The sequence below is a fragment of the Scyliorhinus torazame genome, chromosome 5 (assembly GCF_047496885.1).
Source record: "Scyliorhinus torazame isolate Kashiwa2021f chromosome 5, sScyTor2.1, whole genome shotgun sequence".
Lineage (NCBI taxonomy): Eukaryota > Metazoa > Chordata > Chondrichthyes > Carcharhiniformes > Scyliorhinidae > Scyliorhinus > Scyliorhinus torazame.
In genome coordinates, this window is record NC_092711.1 from 190,848,948 (window position 1) to 190,868,124 (window position 19,177).

General features: G+C 49.7%; 2 non-coding genes across 2 annotated transcripts; both read right to left on the reverse strand.

Annotated features, from left to right (window-relative positions):
• Positions 1-3,178: 3,178 nt before the first annotated feature.
• On the reverse strand, positions 3,179-3,273 carry trnai-uau (transfer RNA isoleucine (anticodon UAU)). Its single transcript has 2 exons — positions 3,236-3,273; positions 3,179-3,214 (listed from the first exon to the last, which is right to left on the reverse strand). It is a non-coding gene; the product is annotated as a tRNA-Ile (tRNA).
• A 577-nt stretch (positions 3,274-3,850) lies between these two features.
• On the reverse strand, positions 3,851-3,945 carry trnai-uau (transfer RNA isoleucine (anticodon UAU)). The gene is made up of 2 exons: positions 3,908-3,945; positions 3,851-3,886 (listed from the first exon to the last, which is right to left on the reverse strand). It is a non-coding gene; the product is annotated as a tRNA-Ile (tRNA).
• Between the last annotated feature and the right edge of the window lie 15,232 nt (positions 3,946-19,177).

Here is a 19,177-nt window from a genome sequence, read left to right on the forward strand (position 1 = left end):
TCAAGTAGTGGTTGTAAAGACTGGGGAGAAGCATAGGATGGTCATCAATTATAGCCAGACCATCAACAGGTATATGCAGCTCGACGCGTACCCCCTCCCCCGCATATCTGAATTGGTCAATCAGATTGCACAATACAAGGTCTTTTCCATGGTGGATCTAAAATTTGCCTACCACCAACTCCCCATCCGCCTTAGCGACCGCAAATACACTGCATTCGAAGCAGATGGGCGGCTCTACCACTTCCTAAGGGTTCCCTTCAGTGTCACAAATGGAGTCTCGGTCTTCCAACGGGAGATGGACCGAATGGTTGACCGGTACGGTTTGCGGGCCACGTTTCAATACCTCGATAACATCACCACGACCAGCAGGACCACGACACCAACCCCCGAAAATTTCTCCATACCGCAAAAGTCCTTTATCTAACCTACAACAAGGACAAATGTGTGTTCAGCACCGACCGTCTAGACATCCTCGGCTACGTAGTGCATGATGGAGTTATAGGCCCAGATCCCGAACGCATGCGCCCCCTCATGGAGTTTCCCCTCCTCCACTGCTCCAAGGCCCTGAAACGCTGCCTGGGATTTCTTTCATATTATGCCCAGTGGCTTCCCGTCCCTTTGAACGCCTCAGGATGGACTTCAAAGGGCCCCTCCCCTCCACCGACCACGACACGTACTTCCTGAAGGTGATTGATGAGTACTCCCGTTCCCATTCGCAATCCCCTGCCCCGACATGACCGCAGCACCGTCATAAAAGTCCTCCACAGTATCTTTACACTGTTCGGTTTCCCCGCCTACATACACAGCGATAGGGGTCCTCCTTTATGAGCAACGAACTGCGTCAATTCCTGCTCAGCAAGGGCATCGCCTCGAGCAGGACGACCAGTTACAACCCACGGGGAAACGGACAGGTAGAGAGGGAGAACGGAATGGTCTGGAAGACCGTCCTACTGGCCCTATGGTCCAGGAATCTCCCAGTCTCCCGCTGGCAGGACGTCTTTCCGGATGCTCTCCACTCCATCCGATCACTGCTGTGCACCATGACCAACCAAACACCTCACGAACATCTCCTTGTCTTCCCTAGGAAGTCCTCCTCCGGGACCTTGCTCCCAACCTGGCTGGCAGCTCCTGGACCCATCCTGCTCCGCAAACACGTGTGGGCGCACAAGTCGGACCCATTGGTTGAGAGGGTCCACCTCCTTCACGCTAACCCTCAATATGCCTATGTGGCGTACCCCGACGGCCGACAGGATACGGTCTCCCTACGGGACCTGGTGCCAGCTGGATCCCCACACACACCCTCACCACCAACCCCACCCTCCCTCCCACCGGCGCACCCCACAGCCGCCCCCTTCCCAGGTGGATCGGTCCTCCCACCGGTCCCATCTGGGGGTGATGAAGCTGCCGAATAAGCCAAAGCCACGCTCCCGGAGCCACGGATGCCCGAGCCGGCGCCTGCATCACCACCGAAACTGCGACGATCGCAGAGGATGACCAGGGCCCCTAATCGACTAATTGCTTCATTTTGAATGTAAATAAATACTGTAAATAGTTGCGATGTGATGAGGCAAAACACTGTACTGATGTATACCGGGTACCACCATAACCTCAGCCTCTACCACTGTATTACGCGAGACCACCACCCCCGCCGGACTCTTTTTTTTAACAGGGGGTGAATGTGGTAGTCGATATTACGGTACCCAGGTTGATGCTGTAAGACCATTGGTGTGGGAGGTACCTGAGACAGCAATATCATTGGAGAAGCCTGCCTGCTGGTTCCGCCCAGTAAGGCAGAGTATAAGAGTCTGTGTCTCCCTAGCAGCTGCATTCTGTAACTGCGCTGCTGGGGGAAACATCTAGTCCAATAAAGCCTTCAATTGTCATCCAATCTCACTTCTGGAGTTATTGATCGAGCATCACACAACGTGTTGACAAAGCCTCTCCACCCATCCACCGGATCCATCAGTGGCTCCGACCAGCCATTTCCACCACTCATGGACTGTACCTCAAATAATGATGCAACTCTCCATCACCATTATTCTCGCAGCCCTTGCTCCACTCCCAGCAGTGTCCCGCCCCTCATTCAATGCAATTGGTCGGAGGACCAGCGGTTAGAGGACCATCAGCACCAGCACCGTCCACCAGACCCGCCTCCACTATTGTGCACTAAGGATGATGGTTTTCCTTTTATTTACGAGATGAGAGATTCGTCACTAATAGCTCAATGTCCGATGGAGGGTCTCTATATGGCAGAACTTTGCTGATGGCTGAGGGAGGACAACCCTGAGAGGCCGATTCTGTCACAAGGTCAGAAGCAGAATGAAGCCCCCAGCTGTGGCTGTGGCTTGATGTTTCCTCATTGGTGTCTCTTGTGAAGTCACTGTAACCATGGGGATGCGCGATAGACCACAGGAGATGGCGCCACGTTCCTCTGGGTGCAATAAGAAACATTCCGGTGTGGAAATCCATATTCAGGACATTCAGGTCTCTGTCGCAAACATCATTGAGGCAGAGCTTTGGACGTCCCACTGGTTGTTTAGCTCCAGCCAGCTCACCGTACAGAAACACATTGGGTATGTGACAATCTCCATCCCACGGACGGATCAGAGGAAGCTGCCGCTGGTTGATGAGTCTAACAGACTTGGAAGCTGTGCCTTTGAGAGGATTGCCTCATTCTTCAATGTGTCCTCTCAGCGGATACCAATAATGGATCACATACACAACCAAGCTGGAAATGATTGAGCTGCTTTTCTGAGAGCTGCAAATGGAGCTCAGTTCCTGTAAACAATCAGCTTGGTCCTCAGGGTCAGCTTGATGTTTATTCCGTGTGTGTTTTATGAGTCAGTTGGTAACTGCTTTTCTCCATGGTTTTCACAATTCTGCATTAAGCAATAGTATGTCTGGCACCTTGGAACCTGCGCAGCATAACTTGTGATTACTTCGACCCTGGTGATACTTAATGGTTGAAGTGCAGCACCTTGTCCCATCACCAAGTTTTTCGGACGTCTATAGTCAGCGGAAGGGCGTGACATTAACCGAGTCACTGTTGGTGTCCGGACTCCCGACACAGGAAAATAGTACATCCCTGAGTATAATAAACCAGATCATGGGCGATTGATGTCTGTCATGCAGTTAAATTGTTAATCCGCTGCAAACGGTCCATTTGCAGTAAAATTCCTGCTCCAGGTGAGGATCGAACTCACAACCACGGCATAGCTCGCCGTTTGCACTGCTGTATAAGAACCGCGCGCTAACCGATTGCGCCACTAGAGCTACAAATGGAGTTCAGTTCCTGTAAACAATCAGCTTGGTCCTCAGGGTCAGCTTGATGTTTATTCCGTGTGTGTTTTATGAGTCAGTTGGTAACTGCTTTCCCCATGGTTTTCACAATTCTGCATTAAGCAATAGTATGTCTAGCACCTTGGAACCTGCGCAGCATAACTTGTGAATTACTTCGCAAGTAATTTATAACTTGGTGATACTTAATGGCTGAAGTGCAGCACCTTGTCCCATCACCAAGTTTTTCGAACATCTATAGTCAGCGGAAACAAGTTCCAGTCAAACGGCGAGACATTAACTGACACTGTTGGTGTCCGGACTCCCTGCACAGGCAAATAGTACATCCCTGAGTACAATAAACCATGATGTGGAGATGCCGGCGTTGGACTGGGGTGAGCACAGTACGAAGTCTTACAACACCAGGTTAAAGTCCAACAGGTTTGTTTCGATGTCACTAGCTTTCGGAGCGCTGCTCCTTCCTCAGGTGAATGAAGAGGTCTGTTCCAGAAACAATAAACGATTGATGTTTGTCATGCAGTTAAATTACAACTGATAAATGCAGTAAAATTCCTGCTCCAGGTGAGGATCGAACTCACAACCTCGGCATTGCTCGCCAATTGCACTGCTGTATAAGTACCGCGCGCTAACCGATTGCGCCACTGGAGCACACAGTAAGTGCCTGATTTCATTTAATTACAGTTTACCCGGACTAATTGTGGCAAATATGATTTATTTGGTGACAGACTTACAGCTCCTCCCAGAATGCCAAATCTGATTCTGCCCACCAAGCGACACAATGTACCTGATCTTCACCGGGCGGTGACTACAAGAGAAATGCAGTGTACAGCACCAACCTCTGTACCTGGCCTCCTTCAATCTCATTTTCAGGAATTTGGGGGCGCCCTCCTTCACTTCTGCTGCCCCAAATGTTTGCCCCTATCCTGTACCTGCTCCGTGATCACATGCAACCATGACCCTGACTACCGGAGCCACCACAGGCTGAATTCATGTTGCGACCGGGGTCAAGCAAGTTTTTGCCATCGCACCGACTCTCCTCTCAATCTTCCTTGCTGCAATACTCCATCTCACCCTCAGCAAGCTCCCCCTCTGGAGTGAGCTGAACTATAGAATCTTTGTCACCTGCAGGCCAGATCCAAAGACACCCATCCGCTGTTCTTGAAATAAAGGCCGTACTCCAAACCAGCATCAAAGCCTTAACGAAGATGTACGAAAGAAAGGGCCTGAGGTCAAACATCTGGAAGACAAAAGGTCATCTACCAACCTGCACCCATCCCACTGCACTGTCCCTATCACAGAGCACTGCCCCCTACCCCGGTTATCAACATCCACAATGAAAAGATAGACAAGACCATAAGAGCATAACACATGGGAGCAGAATTTGGCCATTTGGACCATCGAATCTGCTCCGCCATTCAATATGTTTCTCATTTCCATTCTCCTGTCTTCTCCCCACAACCCCTGATCCCCTTATTAATCAAGAACCTACCTATCTCTGTCTTGAATGCAGTGACTTGGCATCCAAAGTAATGCGTTCCACAAGTTCACCATCCTCTGAAGAAATTCCTCCTCGCCGCTGTTTTAAACGATCCTCCATTCAATCTGAGGCTGTGCGCCTGGGTTCTAGTTTCCCCTGCTAGTGGAAACATCCTCTCTACCGGGCCTCTCAGTTTCAGTGAGATCCCCCCATCCTTCTAAAGTCCATCGAGTACAGACCCTGAGTCCCCAACGTGGACTTCTTTCCGCACCTTGAGAGCCTAATGTCAACAAGAGCAAATACTGATGATGAAGATCAACATGACTTTCAGTGTGCCAGTGCAGCCTTCAGGTACCTGAGGTAGAGAGTATTTGAAGACCAGGGCCACAGGCTTGGCTCCAACTCATGTTCTACAAAGCAATAGCGCTATCCGCCCTCCAATATGACTCAGAGACAGGGACAATATACAGCAGTCACCTCAAAAGCCCGGAGATGTGGCACCAGTTCTGCCTCTGCAAGATCCGCCAAACCAATTGTCTTGTAGTGTGAGGGATCCTGTTTCAATTCCGACCTTGGGTGACTGCCTGTGTGGAGTTTGTATGTTCTCCCCGTGTCTGCGTGGGTTTCCTCCAGGTGCTCTAGTTTCCTCCTGCAGTCCAAAGATGTGCAGGTTTGGTTATAGGGTTACGGGAATGGGGCATGGGTGGGGTGCTCATTTGAAGGCTTGGTGCTGACTAGATGGGCTGAATGGCCTCCTTCTGCACTGAGTGATTCTAAGGAAACAACCTTAGCCGAACTAGATACTTTTCATAGCTGAAACGCTCTAACCCAGGAAACATCCTCTGAACCCTCTGGAGTGCAATCACTTCATTCCAATAATGTGGGGACCAGAATTGAACACATTACTCCAGCTGTGGTCTAACCAGCATTTTGTTTAAGGACGTAGGTCATGTGGCCCTGGGGACATGTCTGCCTTAAGCCAAATAGTTTGCTCAGTACATTTCCCCTCGTGATGGGGATTGTTTTAAGTTCCTCCTTTTCAATAGCCTGTGCATTGCCTGTTACTATTGGGATGGTCCTCCACTGTGAAAACCAAGGCAAAATGCTACTTAGCTGCACCTCCTGCCAAATATTGCAATCCATTTTCAGGACTTGTTTCAGGATTTAATATTCAGTATTCATGTGTTAAAATTGCTGCCCTCACTTTGAAGTTGCCCATAAAACTCTGTGAGACGATGGATAAATATATTAATCTGCTTCAATGAGCTCATTTATTTTTATTACAGAAAAAAACATCAACTATCTGCCCAGTGACAGTCAACACTTTCATCACTTTATTTACTCGGTGTGTCAAGAACCTTTATCTCGTCTCATTTTTTGGACTGTATTTAAGAGGTTGGCGAAAAACGTTCTAAGGACATGAAGAATCTGCTGCAGCCGTTAGCAAATGTAGAAGAATTTTGGTCCTTTTCACAAGAGAAAAAGAAACAATCACGAGGAGCAAGTTTCCACAAGTTGTATCAGCCAAGGTTTCCTATTTGAAGGTCAAAGAAAGTTTCATTCACTCGGGGATTGTGTAAATGCTGCTTGGAGTTTAGTGAGCGGGATATAATCAACCTGTGTTTTCCTGGGCTCGGAATATTGGGAGATTTGACCTCGGTTCCAGTATCTCGTGGCCCAGGGATGGGCAGTAACCCACTTTCTGCTGGCAGCAGATGTTTGGAGAGAGCGGGGTAAAATGCCACTGCTTCTCCGTCTCTCACTCACTGTGGAGCCGGGGAAGAGAATAATTGATGGGATATCTAGAATCCAAAAGTTCCATAGATTTCTAATGTGGTGGATGCAGGTACATGGTAGCTCTAATTATTTCATCATTTCATTTGAAACGAATATTCGGAAAGTAAGAAGGTCACTCACTGCTAACAGTGGAGCTGATAAAGTTTAGGTGGCATTTTCTTGTTATCAATTGCCAAATAACAACCCAGAACTGTCAGCCAAAGAATGATGATGGGGAGAAAACAGTGAAGGCTCCATCGCTGGAAGCTTTCAAACCACCAAAATTTCAGACGAACGCGCTGACCAATTGCACCATTTGGACTTTGGCTCCGGGAGAGCACAAAATATCCTAACCTACTGTGTCAGCGAGTTAAAGCTTTAGGTTGCTGCTGCCGGAATGACAATTGTTCTCTATCAGTTTTACTCTTACAAAACAAAGCGTGGAACATTCATTGTGGATATATGGGAGCAGTCTGATCCTGCCCTTTTTATATACAAAAAGGCATACAAAATGATCAGGGGGTTGGATAGGGTGGACAGTGAGAGCCTTCTCCCGCGGATGGATATGGCTGGCACGAGGGGACATAACTTTAAACTGAGGGGTAATAGATATAGGACAGAGGTCAGAGGTAGGTTCTTTACGCAAAGAGTAGTGAGGCCGTGGAATGCCCTACCTGCTACAGTAGTGAACTCGCCAACATTGAGGGCATTTAAAAGTTTATTGGATAAACATATGGATGATAATGGCATAGTGTAGGTTAGATGGCTTTTGTTTCGGTGCAACATCGTGGGCCGAAGGGCCTGTACTGCGCTGTATTGTTCTATGTTCTATGTTCTATATATACAGAACAGATTTGGATATGAGTGTAGGAGGCATGGTTAGTAAGTTTGCAGATAACACCAAGATTGGTGGCATAGTGGATAGTGAATAAGGTTATATAAAATTGCAACAGAATCTTGACCAAATGGGCCAGTGGGCCGATGAATGGCAGATGGAGTTTAATTTCGATAAATGTGAGGTGATGCATTTTGGTCGATCAAATCAGGACAGGACCTATTGAGTTAATGGTAGGGAGTTGGAGAGAGTTACAGAACAAAGAGATCGAGGAATATAGGTTCATAGCTCCCTGAAGTTGGACAGGGTGGTGAAATGGGCATTCAGCATGCAAGGTTTTATTGGTCAGAATATTGAATACAGGAGTTGGGATGTCTTGTTGAAGTTGTACAACTCATTGCTAAGACCATACATAGAATACTTTTTTCAGTTCTGGTCACCCCATTATAGGAAGGATATTGTTAAACTAGAAAGAGTGCAGAAGAGATTTACGAGGATGCTACCAGGACTTGATGTTCTGAGTTTTAAGGAGAGGCTGGATAGGCTTTGACTTTTTTCCCTGGAGCGTATGAGGCTTAGGGGTGATGTTATAGAGGTCTATAAAATAATGAGGGGCATCAACATCTTTTCCGAAAGTTTGAAGAGTTTAGAACTAGAGGGCATAGTTTTAAGGTGAGAGGGGAGAGATACAAAAGAGACCAGAGGAGAATTTGTTTCACACAGAGGGTGGTGAGCATCTGGAATGGGCTGCCAGAGGCAGTGGTAGAGGCAGGTACAATTTTGTCCTATAAAATGCAGCTAGTCAGTTCCATGGGCAGGGTGGGTATAGAGGGATATGGGCTAAATGCCGGCAAGTGGGACTAGCTTAATGATAGAAACTGGGTGGCATGGACCAGCAGAGCCAAAGGACCTGTTTCCATGCTGCAAACATCTATAACTCTATGATCTTTGACACATCCATGTCACCAGGAACCAGCTCTCCTACAACCGTGCCGTCTCCCTTTCAGCCTTTCTGTCTGTTACGAAGTGTTTTGAATCTCCTGACGCTGGATCGATTTCCTTATGTGCACGAACGAGAATTCATTCAATGCCTCACATCAGTTAATTTCACTGAAAACATCAGAGTCAATTTTCCAGCGTCTTAAAGAAGGGAAAGGTGCCTTGACTGTCTCTGCTCAGTCAGACAGTTCACCAAAGTCCGGTTTCCAAAGATTCGATACTTAGGCGTTCAAAGGGCCGGGAGGCCTTTACCAGGTGGGCCTTGTCTGGCCGGTATAAGTGCTGTTTGCACTCCGAGCAGACTTGGCAGTCTCTGGTCATTGCCTTGACCTCCTCGGTGGAGAAGGGCAGATTGCGGGCCTTAATGAAGTGGTTAAGCCAGGTGACCCCCCGGGTGACAGAGGTTTTTGTGGATAGTCCGAAGTCGGTCATCTTGCGCGCTGGTGCATGTGTCACGGGACAGGGCATCTGGGGGTTCGTTGAGCTTCCCAGGGCGATACTTGATATTGTAATTGTAGGTGGATAGTTCGATCCTCCACCTCAGGATTTTATCACTTTTTATTTTGCCCCATTGTGCGTTGTCGAACACGAAGGCGACCACCGCTGGTCGGTGACGAGGGTGAACCTCCTACCGGCTAGGTAGTGCCTCCAGTGCAGCACGGCTTCCACTATGGCTTGTGCTTCCTTCTCGACCGGTGCATGTCGGATTTCGGAAGTGTGGACTGTCCTAGAGAATAATGCTACTGGCCTGCCCGCCTGGTTGAGGGTGGCGGCCAGGGCGACATCTGATGCATCGCTCTCTACCTGGAAGGGGATGGACTCGTCCACCGCGTGCATCGCGGCCTCGGTGATGTCGGCCTTGATGCGGCTGAAGACCGAGCGGGCCTCATCAGTCAAGGGGAAACTGGTGGTCTGGATAAGTGGGCGGGCTTTGTCCGCGTAGTTGGGGACCCACTGGGCGTAGTAGGAGAACAGTCCCAGGCATCGTTTTAGGGCCTTGAGGCTGTGGGGAGGGGGGAGTTCCGTGAGGGGGCGCATACAGTCGGGGTCAGGCCCTCGGACTCCGTTCTCCATGATGCAGCCGAGGATGGCCAGTCGGGTAGTACGGAAGACACACTTTTCTTTGTTGTATGTAAGATTGAGGGATTGGGTGGCCTGGAGGAACCTCTGAAGGTTGGCGTCATGGTCCTGCTGATCATGGCCGCAGATGGTCATGTTGTCCAGGTACGGGTATGTCGCCCGCAAACTGTACTGGTCCACCATTCGGTCCATCGTTCTCTGAAAGACCGAGACCTCATTAGTGACGTTGAAGGGAACTCTGAGGAAGTGGAAGAGTCGGCCAGCTACTTCAAAGGCAGTGTAGTGGCGCTCCTCCGGGCGGATTGGGAGCTGGTGGTAGGCCGACTTCAGATCAACCGTGGAGAACACACGGTACAGCGCGATCTGGTTGACCATCTCCGCTATGCGGGGAAGGGTTTACGCATCCAGTTGCATGAACCGGTTAATTGCCTGGCTGTAGTCCACCACCATCCGGTTCTATTCCCCGGTCCGGACGACCACCACTTGCGCTCTCCAGGTCTATTGCTGGCTTCTATGATCCCTTCATTCAACAGTCGTTGGACCTCCGACTTGATAAATACCATGTTTAGTGAGCTGTACTGCCTGCTCCTGGTAGCAATGGACATACAGTCAGGAGTGAGATTTGCAAAGGGTGAAGAGGGGGAGACCTTGAGGGTCGTGAGGCTGCATACTGTGAGGGGGGGGCAAGGGTCCACCGAACAGTAGGGTCAGGCTTCAGTGATTACACTGAAAATCCAATCCGGGCAGTAGGCGGGCGCAGAGGTGGGGGAGGACGTAGTGCTTAAAGCGGGTATACTCCGCGCCCTGCATCGCGAGATTGGCGATATAGTACCCCCGGATCTGGACCGAATGAGACCCGGAGGCAAGGCAGATTGTTTGTGAGGTGGGGTATGTGTGGAGGGAGCAGCACCGTGTCGGGGTGGACAAAGCTCTCCATGCTCCTGGAGTCGAAGAGGCTGGGGGTCTCATGCCCGTTGACCCTGACGATCATCATGGAGTTCTTTAGCGGTTTTGGCTGCGATTGGTCGAGTGTCACCGCGCCAAGACGGCAGCCCCCAAGATTCGCACGCTGCCAATGATGCATCTGGAGGGGGCATTCCGGGCAGGCACGCAGCCACATTGCGGGGTCTGTGGGGCTGCGAGTCCATAGGTCGGGCCTGGTGCATTTTCGATTTCTGAGCCTTAGGTTGGCCCAGACAGACTCTCGCGTAGTGCCCCTTTTCCCCGCAGTCGCTGAGCGGGCTGGGCAATGCTGCCGGGGGTGTTGGCCCTGGCCGCAGAAGTAGCATTGCGGTTCTCCGGTCTGGGGTGGCAGACGTGCGGCGCAGGCCTGCGGCGTAGGCGGGTCCGACGGGGGCCGCGATGATAGTATCCACAAGGGGTTCGCCGGGCCCACGGGGAACGCACTAAGGTTCTGGTAGGCCACCTCTAGCGAGGTAGCTAGCTTTACCATGTCCCGCAGGTCAGAGGTCCCGTTTTCCAGCAGGCGCTGCCTGATATAGTTCAAACGGACCCCCGCCACATCGGTGTCCCGGATCTGTGAGTTCATGTGTTCCTTCGCCGTCACATCTCGATAGCTGCAGTTCCTCGCGAGTAGAGTCAGGGTTTCCAGATACTCGTCCAGCGATTCTCCGGCACGTTGACAGCGAGTAGTGAGGAGGTGTCCAGCGAAAACCTCGTTTACGGGCTTCACGAAGTGCGCTTTGAGGGTTGCGACCGCCTCCTTGTACGTGGCCGATTTCTCAATCATTACCGAGATCCACCCGAGCGTGGAGCAGTCGCAGTTTGAGGGTCTCCGAGGGAGCCATTGTGGAGGAGTCGATGTGGGCCTCGAAGCATCGAAGCCAATGTTCAAATATTTCCTTGGCTTTGGACACGTGGGCGTCGAGTTCGAGCCTGTCTGGCTTTAGAGCGGCTTCCATGGTGCTGTCGACGACGAATAAATTGATATACCCTCAATTCACCACGAGGCCGAGAGGGCGAGGGCTTTATTAGTCGTGAACTTGCCTAGCCAGAGTCGGTTGTGCAGATGAGTGCCACCTGCAGGTGGCCGGGTTATATATAGCCCCGGTGAGGGCGGAGCCCACCGGGGTTACAGTACAGTACCTGGAAGAAGCTCGTATCACCACTTCCAGGTCATAGGTTACATTAGGTGGATACAATGGTTACAGTGTCAAACATTATGGTGAATATATTCACCACAGCCTCCTCATCCAGTTATTTGTTTTTTTTTTGTTCATTGCCAGTTATGACCACATGGCAGGGCTGCAGAGCTTAAAAAGATCTTTTCGATGTTGTAACACAATGATAGTGTAATTTTAACAGTGCAGGGGACTGATGCAGAGTTGAAACAAGGTGAAGTGAAACACAAACCGAGACACGATCGAGTCTGATGTAACTATAGACAGGAACAGATTAAGAAGAACAGCGACTGGTTTCAGTAATGTTCTAATTGATTAACTGTCCGCTTCACGTATTTTGAAATGTTGAAATTGCAACTACTGTGAAAATGTTGATGTCTGTTGCTATCAATGATAATAATAATAATCTTTATTGTCACAAGCAGCTTACAATTAATAGAGCAAAAAGGTGCAAATCCTGGTAACGTGTCTCTGCTCAATTGGTTAAGGGAGGAATGTTGGGCAGGGCATTGTATGGAGACATTGTGAGATTTAGTTCATACCTCAGCAAACAGGATGTGGGGAGAGATTATTGCTTCTTGATATCACCTGAAAGAGAATGGGAATATTTACGCCGATTTTTAAATATTACGGAGCCTCCAGCGTCATCAACATGGGAACATTAAACGGATGTGCGATTTTATCCGCCTTTGCAACAAGATGCCACATTAGCCTCTGTGTGCTTGAATGTGTACGTATGTGAGAGTGAGTGAGTGCGGGTTTGTGTGATTGTCTGTGTGAGAATGTGTTTGCGTGAGTGTGCGTGTATGTCTGTGTGTGCATGAGTGTGAGTGTGTGCGACTTCATCTGTGTGTTTTATGTGTGTGTTTTATGTCTGCTTGTGAGCGCATGTGTAGCAGATCTCACTGCTGGCAAATTGATTTCAAAAAGGTAATCAATATACTTCTGTTAATGAGAAATGAGAGATTCGTGACTAATAGCTCAATGTCCGATGGAGGGTCTCCATATGGCGGAGCTTTGCTGATGGCTGAGGGAGGACAACCCTGAGAGGCCGATTCTGTCACAAGGTCAGAGGCAGAATGAAGCCCCCAGCTGTGGCTGTGGCTTGATGTTTCCTCATTGGTGTCTCTTGTGAAGTCACTGTAACCATGGGGATGCGCGATAGACCACAGGAGATGGCGCCACGTTCCTCTGGGTGCAGTAAGAAACATTCCGGTGTGGAAATCCATATTTCGGACATTCAGGTCTCTGTCGCAAACATCATTGAGGCAGAGCTTTGGATGTCCCACTGGTTGTTTAGCTCCAGCCAGCTCACCGTACAGAAACACATTGGGTATGTGACAATCTCCCATCCCATGGACGGATCAGAGGAAGCTGCTGCTGGTTGATGAGTCTAACAGACTTGGAAGCTGTGCCTTTGAGAGGATTGCCTCATTCTTCAATGTGTACCATCAGTGGATACCCATAACGCACCCCACACACCGCCCACATGGAAATGATTGAGCTGCTTTGCTGAGAGCCGTAAATGGTCCATGTTTCACAGTCACACAGGAAGGTGCTCAGAACACAGAGCCTGTAAACTTGGTCCTCGGGGTCAGCTTGATGTTTATTCCATGTGTTTTCTCCAAGTCAGCTGGCAACTGCTTTCCCCATGGTTTTCTCAATTCTGTATTAAGCAATAGTATGTCTAGCACCTTGGAATCTGGGCAGCCTAATGAATTACTTCGACTCTGATGATATTTAATAGTTAAATTGCAGCACCTCGTCCCATCACCAAGTTTTTCTTGACAACTATAGTCACTCACTGTTGGTCTTCCGGACTTCCCTGCCCATCCCCGGTTAGCTGAGTACAATAAACCAGTACAGGGGTCTTGTTATCTGTCACGCATTTCAATTGCAATTTTATCTGCTGCTAATGGGCCACTGAGTGTCTATTCACCATTACCCATATATTGTAGCTGCAGTAGAATGCCTGCTCCAGGTGAGGCTCGAACTCACAAACCTCAGCATAGCTCGCAGTCTGCACTGCTGTACAAATACCAGGCGCTAACCGATTGCGCCACTAGAATTCATGACACCTAGGCGATTTCATTTCATTACAGTTTACACTCACTAATTGTGACAAATATGATTTATTTGGTGACAGACTTACAGCTCCTCCCAGAATGCCAAATCTGTTTCTGCCCACCAAGCGACACAATGTACCTGATCTTCACCGGGCGGTGACTACAAGAGAAATGCAGTGTACAGCACCAACCTCTGTACCTGGCCTCCTTCAATCTCATTTTCAGGAATTTGGGGACATCCTCTTTTATTTCTGGGTGAGCCACCACAGACTGAATTCATGTTGGGACTGGGGTCAAGCAAGTCTTTGCCATTTCACCGACTCTCCTCTCAATCTTCCTTGCTGCAATACTCCATCTCACCCTCAGCAAGCTCCCCCTCTGGAGTGAGCTAAACTATAGAAAAACTGTTCAAACTCCGTCACCTGCAGGCCAAATCAAAAGTTACCCCATCCTCTGTTTTTGAAATACAGGGTGCAGACGATGCTTGCAATGGGACACCGTTAGAGGCCGTACGCCAAGCCAGCATCAAAGCCTTAACCAAGATGTACGAAAGAAAAGGCCTTACGCTAAATATCTACCGACCTGCACCCATTCCAGAGCACTGACCCCATCACACAGCACTGCCCCTACACCCCGGTTATCAACATCCACAATGAAGAGATAGACAAGACATAAGACCATCAGACGTAGGAGCAGAATTAGGCCACTTGGTCCATCGAATCTGCTCCACCATTCAATATGTTTCTCATCCCCATTCTCCTGCCTTCTCCCCATAACCCCTGATCCCCTTATTAATCCAGAACCTATCTATTTCTCTCTTGAAGGCACTCCGTGACTAGGTTTCACCAGCTGACGGCAGCAATGAGTTCCAGAGATTCACCACCCTCTGGCTAACGAAATTCCTCCTCATCTCTGTTTTAAAGGCTGTGCCCTCAGATTCTGGTTTCTTCTACTCGTGAAAACACCTGCTCCATGTTCGCTCTATCTAGGCCTCTCAGTATTCTGTAAGTTTCAGTAAGATCCCCCATCCTTCTTAACTCCATCGAGTACAGACCCAGAGTCCTTAATGTGAACTTCTTTCCACACCTTGGGAGCCTAATGTCAACAAGAGCAAATATTGACGATGAGGATCAACATCACTTTCACTGTGCCAGTGCAACCTTCAGGTACCTGAGGTAGAGAGTATTTGAAGGCCAGGACCTCAGACTTGGCACCAAGCCCATGATCTGCAAAGCAGTAGTGATACCCACCTCCCTATATGGCGTAGAGACATGGACTATATACAGCAGTCATCTCAAAAGCCCGAAGAAGTGTCATCAGTGCTGCCTCCGCAAGATCCTCCAAACCAATTGCCTCGCAGCACCAGGGATCCTGGGTCAATACCAGCCTTGGATGACTGCCTGTGCGGAGTTTCTATGTTCTCCACTTGTCAGCGTGGGTTTCCTCCGGGCGCTCCAGTTTCCTCCCGCAGTCCAAAGATGTGCAGGTTAAGTGCACATTTTATGCTAAATTACCCTCAGTGTCCAACAGTTAGATGGGAGCGCATTTGAAGCAAAGAACATCGTAGCAGATAGCGGAGGTAGATATGTAATGGTGAGTGGCAGGCTGGAGGGAATGGAGGTCGTGTTGGTTAACGTGTATGCCCCAAACTGGGACGATGCGGGATTTATGAGACGGATGCTGGGGCGTATACCGGACCTGGAGGTAGGAAACTTGATTTTAGGAGGGGACTTTAATACGGTGCTGGACCCGGGGCTAGATAGATCCAGCTCAAGGACCGGAAGAAGGCCGGCAGCGGCCAAGGTACTTAAGGGGTTTATGGACCAAATGGGGGGAGTGGATCCATGGCGATTTCTTAGACCTAGGGCTAGGGAGTATTCCTTCTTCTCCCATGTCCATAAAGTGTACTCCCGGATAGATTTTTTTGTTTTGGGAAGGTCGTTGATCTCTAGGGTGGAAGAAGCTGAGTATTCAGCCATAGCGGTTTCGGATCATGCCCCACATTGGGTGGACCTGGAATTAGGAGAGGAAAGGGAGCAGAGAACACTCTGGCGATTAGATGTGGGACTGATGGCGGATGAGGGAGTGTGTGCAAGAGTGCGGGGGTGTATTGAGAGATACCTGGAGGTCAATGACGACGGCGAGGTCCCTGTGGGAGTGGTATGGGAAGCACTAAAAGCGGTGGTCAGAGGAGAGCTGATCTCCATTGGGGCCCACAAAAGGAAAACAGAGGCCAAGGAAAGGGAAAGATTACTGGGGGAGATTTTAAGGGTGGATAGGGAATTTGCAGAGACCCCGGAGGAGGAATTGTACAGGGAGAGGAGACGACTCCAGACGGAATTTGACCTTCTGACCACCAGAAAGGCGGAGGTACTGTGGAGGAAGGCACAGGGGAGGAGGTATGAATATGGGGAAAAGGCGAGTCGCCTGTTGGCTCATCAATTGCGAAAGAGGGCAGCAGCGAGGGAAATAGGAGGAATTAGAGACGAAAGGGGAGACACGGTGCGAAGGGCAGGAAAGATAAATGAGGTGTTCAAGACCTTCTATGAGGAACTGTATAGGTCTCAACCCCCAGAGGGAGAGGAGGGGATGCGGCAGTTCCTGGACCAATTGAGGTTCCCGAAAGTGGAGGAGCGGGGGGTGGTAGGCCTGGGGGCACCGATTGGGGTGGACGAGGTTATTAAGGGACTGGGAAGCATGCAAGCAGGGAAGGCCCCAGGACCAGACGGGTTCCCGGTGGAGTATTACAGAAAATATGTGGACTTGTTGGCCCCGTTGATGGTGAGGACGTTCAATGAGGCCAGGAAAGGGGGGACTCTACCCCCGACGATGTCGGAGGCGACGATATCGTTAATTTTGAAGAGGGATAAAGATCCGTTGCAGTGCGGGTCCTATAGACCCATTTCATTGTTGAACGTGGACGCCAAATTGTTGGCAAAGGTACTGGCATCGAGGATAGAGGACTGTGTCCCGGGGGTGGTGCACGAAGACCAGACAGGGTTCGTAAAAGGGAGACAACTGAATGTTAACGTGCGACGACTATTAGGGGTGATAATGATGCCCCCAGTGGAGGGGGAGGCAGAGATAGTGGCGGCAATGGACGCAGAGAAGGCATTTGATAGGGTGGAGTGGGAGTATTTATGGGAAGTGTTAAGGAGGTTTGGGTTTGGGAACGGGTTTATTAGCTGGGTTAGACTTCTTTATGGGGCTCCAACGGCAAGCGTAGTTACAGGTCGACATAGATCGGAGTATTTCCGACTATATAGGGGAACAAGACAGGGATGCCCGCTGTCTCCATTGTTGTTCGCGTTGGCAATTGAACCTCTGGCCATGGCGTTGAGAGACTCCAGGAAATGGAGAGGGGTGATTAGAGGGGGAGAAGAACACCGAGTCTCGTTATATGCGGATGACCTATTGTTATACGTGTCGGACCCAGCGGGGGGAATGATAGAGGTTATGCGAATTTTGAGGGGGTTCGGGGATTTCTCGGGGTATAGGCTAAACATGGGGAAGAGTGAATTATTTGTGATACATCCAGGGGACCAGAGTAGAGAGATAGAAGGCTTGCCTCTAAGGAAAGTGGAAAGAAACTTCCGATACCTGGGGATTCAGATCGCGAGGAGCTGGGGAACCTTGCACAGACTTAATCTGACACGGTTGGTAGAACAAATGGAGGAGGACTTCAAGAGGTGGGACATGCAGCCTCTATCGCTGGCGGGCAGGGTGCAAGCAATTAAGATGATGGTCCTCCCGAGGTTCTTATTTGTATTTCAATGTCTCCCTATACTAATCACTAAGACCTTTTTTAATAAAATAGACAGGAGCATCACGAGCTTCGTGTGGGCAGGGAAAGTTCCGAGAGTAAGGAGGGGGTTCCTTCAGCGTAGTAGGGACAGAGGAGGATTGGCACTACCGAACTTGGGCGATTACTATTGGGCCGCCAATGTGGCAATGATACGTAAATGGATGATGGAGGGTGAGGGAGCGGCGTGGGAAAGACTGGAGAGAAAGTCCTGTAAAGGGACGAGTTTAGAGGCGCTGGTGACGGCGCCGCTACCGATCTCACCTAAAAAGTTTACCACGAACCCGGTGGTGGCGGCAACATTGAATATCTGGGGACAGTGGAGGCGACAGAGAGGGGTGCGGGGAGCCCTGGTGGGGTCCCCAATCAGGAACAACCATAGGTTCGCCCCAGGAAGAATGGATGGAGGATTTCAGAGCTGGTTCCAGTTGGGAATTAGGAGGGTGGGAGATTTATTTATAGATGGGACTTTTGCGAGCTTGGGAGCATTGGAGGAAAAGTATAAGTTGCCCCGGGGAAATTTCTTGAGATATATGCAGGTGAGGGCATTTACTAGACAACAGGTGAGGGAATTTCCATTGCTCCCGACACAGGGGATACAGGACAGGGTGCTTTCAGGGGTGTGGGTCGGAGAGGGCAAGGTGTCAGAGATTTACCGAGAGATGAGGGAAGAGGGGGAGGAGTCGGTGGGCGAACTAAAAGGAAAGTGGGAAGAAGAACTAGGGGAGGAGATAGAGGAGGGTATGTGGGCTGATGCCCTAAGCAGGGTAAATTCCTCTTCCTCATGCGCCAGGCTTAGCCTGATTCAATTTAAGGTGCTACATAGAGCACACATAACGGGAGCAAGATTGAGCAGGTTCTTTGGAGTGGAGGACAAATGTGGGAGGTGTGGCGGGAGCCCGGCAAACCACGCACATATGTTTTGGGCATGCCCGGCACTGGAAGGGTATTGGAAGGGAGTGACGGGAGTGATTTCGCGGGTGGTGAAGGCCCGGGTCAAACCAGGCTGGGGGTTAGCTCTATTTGGAGTTGCGGAAGAGTCGGGAGTGCAGGAGGCGAAAGAGGCCGACGTTGTGGCCTTTGCGTCCCTAGTAGCCCGGCGCAGGATCCTACTCATGTGGAAGGAGGCGAAACCCCCCGGACTGGAGGCCTGGGTAAATGATATGGCGGGGTTCATTAAACTGGAGCAGATAAAGTTTGCCCTGAGAGGATCGGCTCAAGGGTTCACCAGGCGGTGGCAGCCATTTCTCGACTACCTAGGGGAACGTTAGAGGGAAGACAGATGACCAGCAGCAGCAACCCAGGGGGAGGGGGGGGGGGAGGGGGGGTTTAGTTTAGGTCAAAGATAAAGGGGTTTTGTTACTTGTGTATTGTTTAAAATTTCTGTATTGTTATTGTTGCGTTTGCTTTGTAAGAGGGGAAAAATTGTTGTTTGGGAAAAAATTTTCAATAAAACATTTATTAAAAAAAAAAAAAAAAAAAAAAAAAAACAGTTAGATGGGAGTATAGGCATAGGGTGGGGGAGTGGACCTGGGTAATGTGCCCTTTTGGAGGGTTGGTGCAAACTTGATGGACTAAATGGCCTCCTTCTTTAGTGTAAGGATTCTTTGAAATATCAGGATAGATGTCAGTCCTATCATTCAGGCCAACATTTCCAGCATTGAAACAATTATTTCTTGTCTTTGTGTGAACTGTCACAATGAA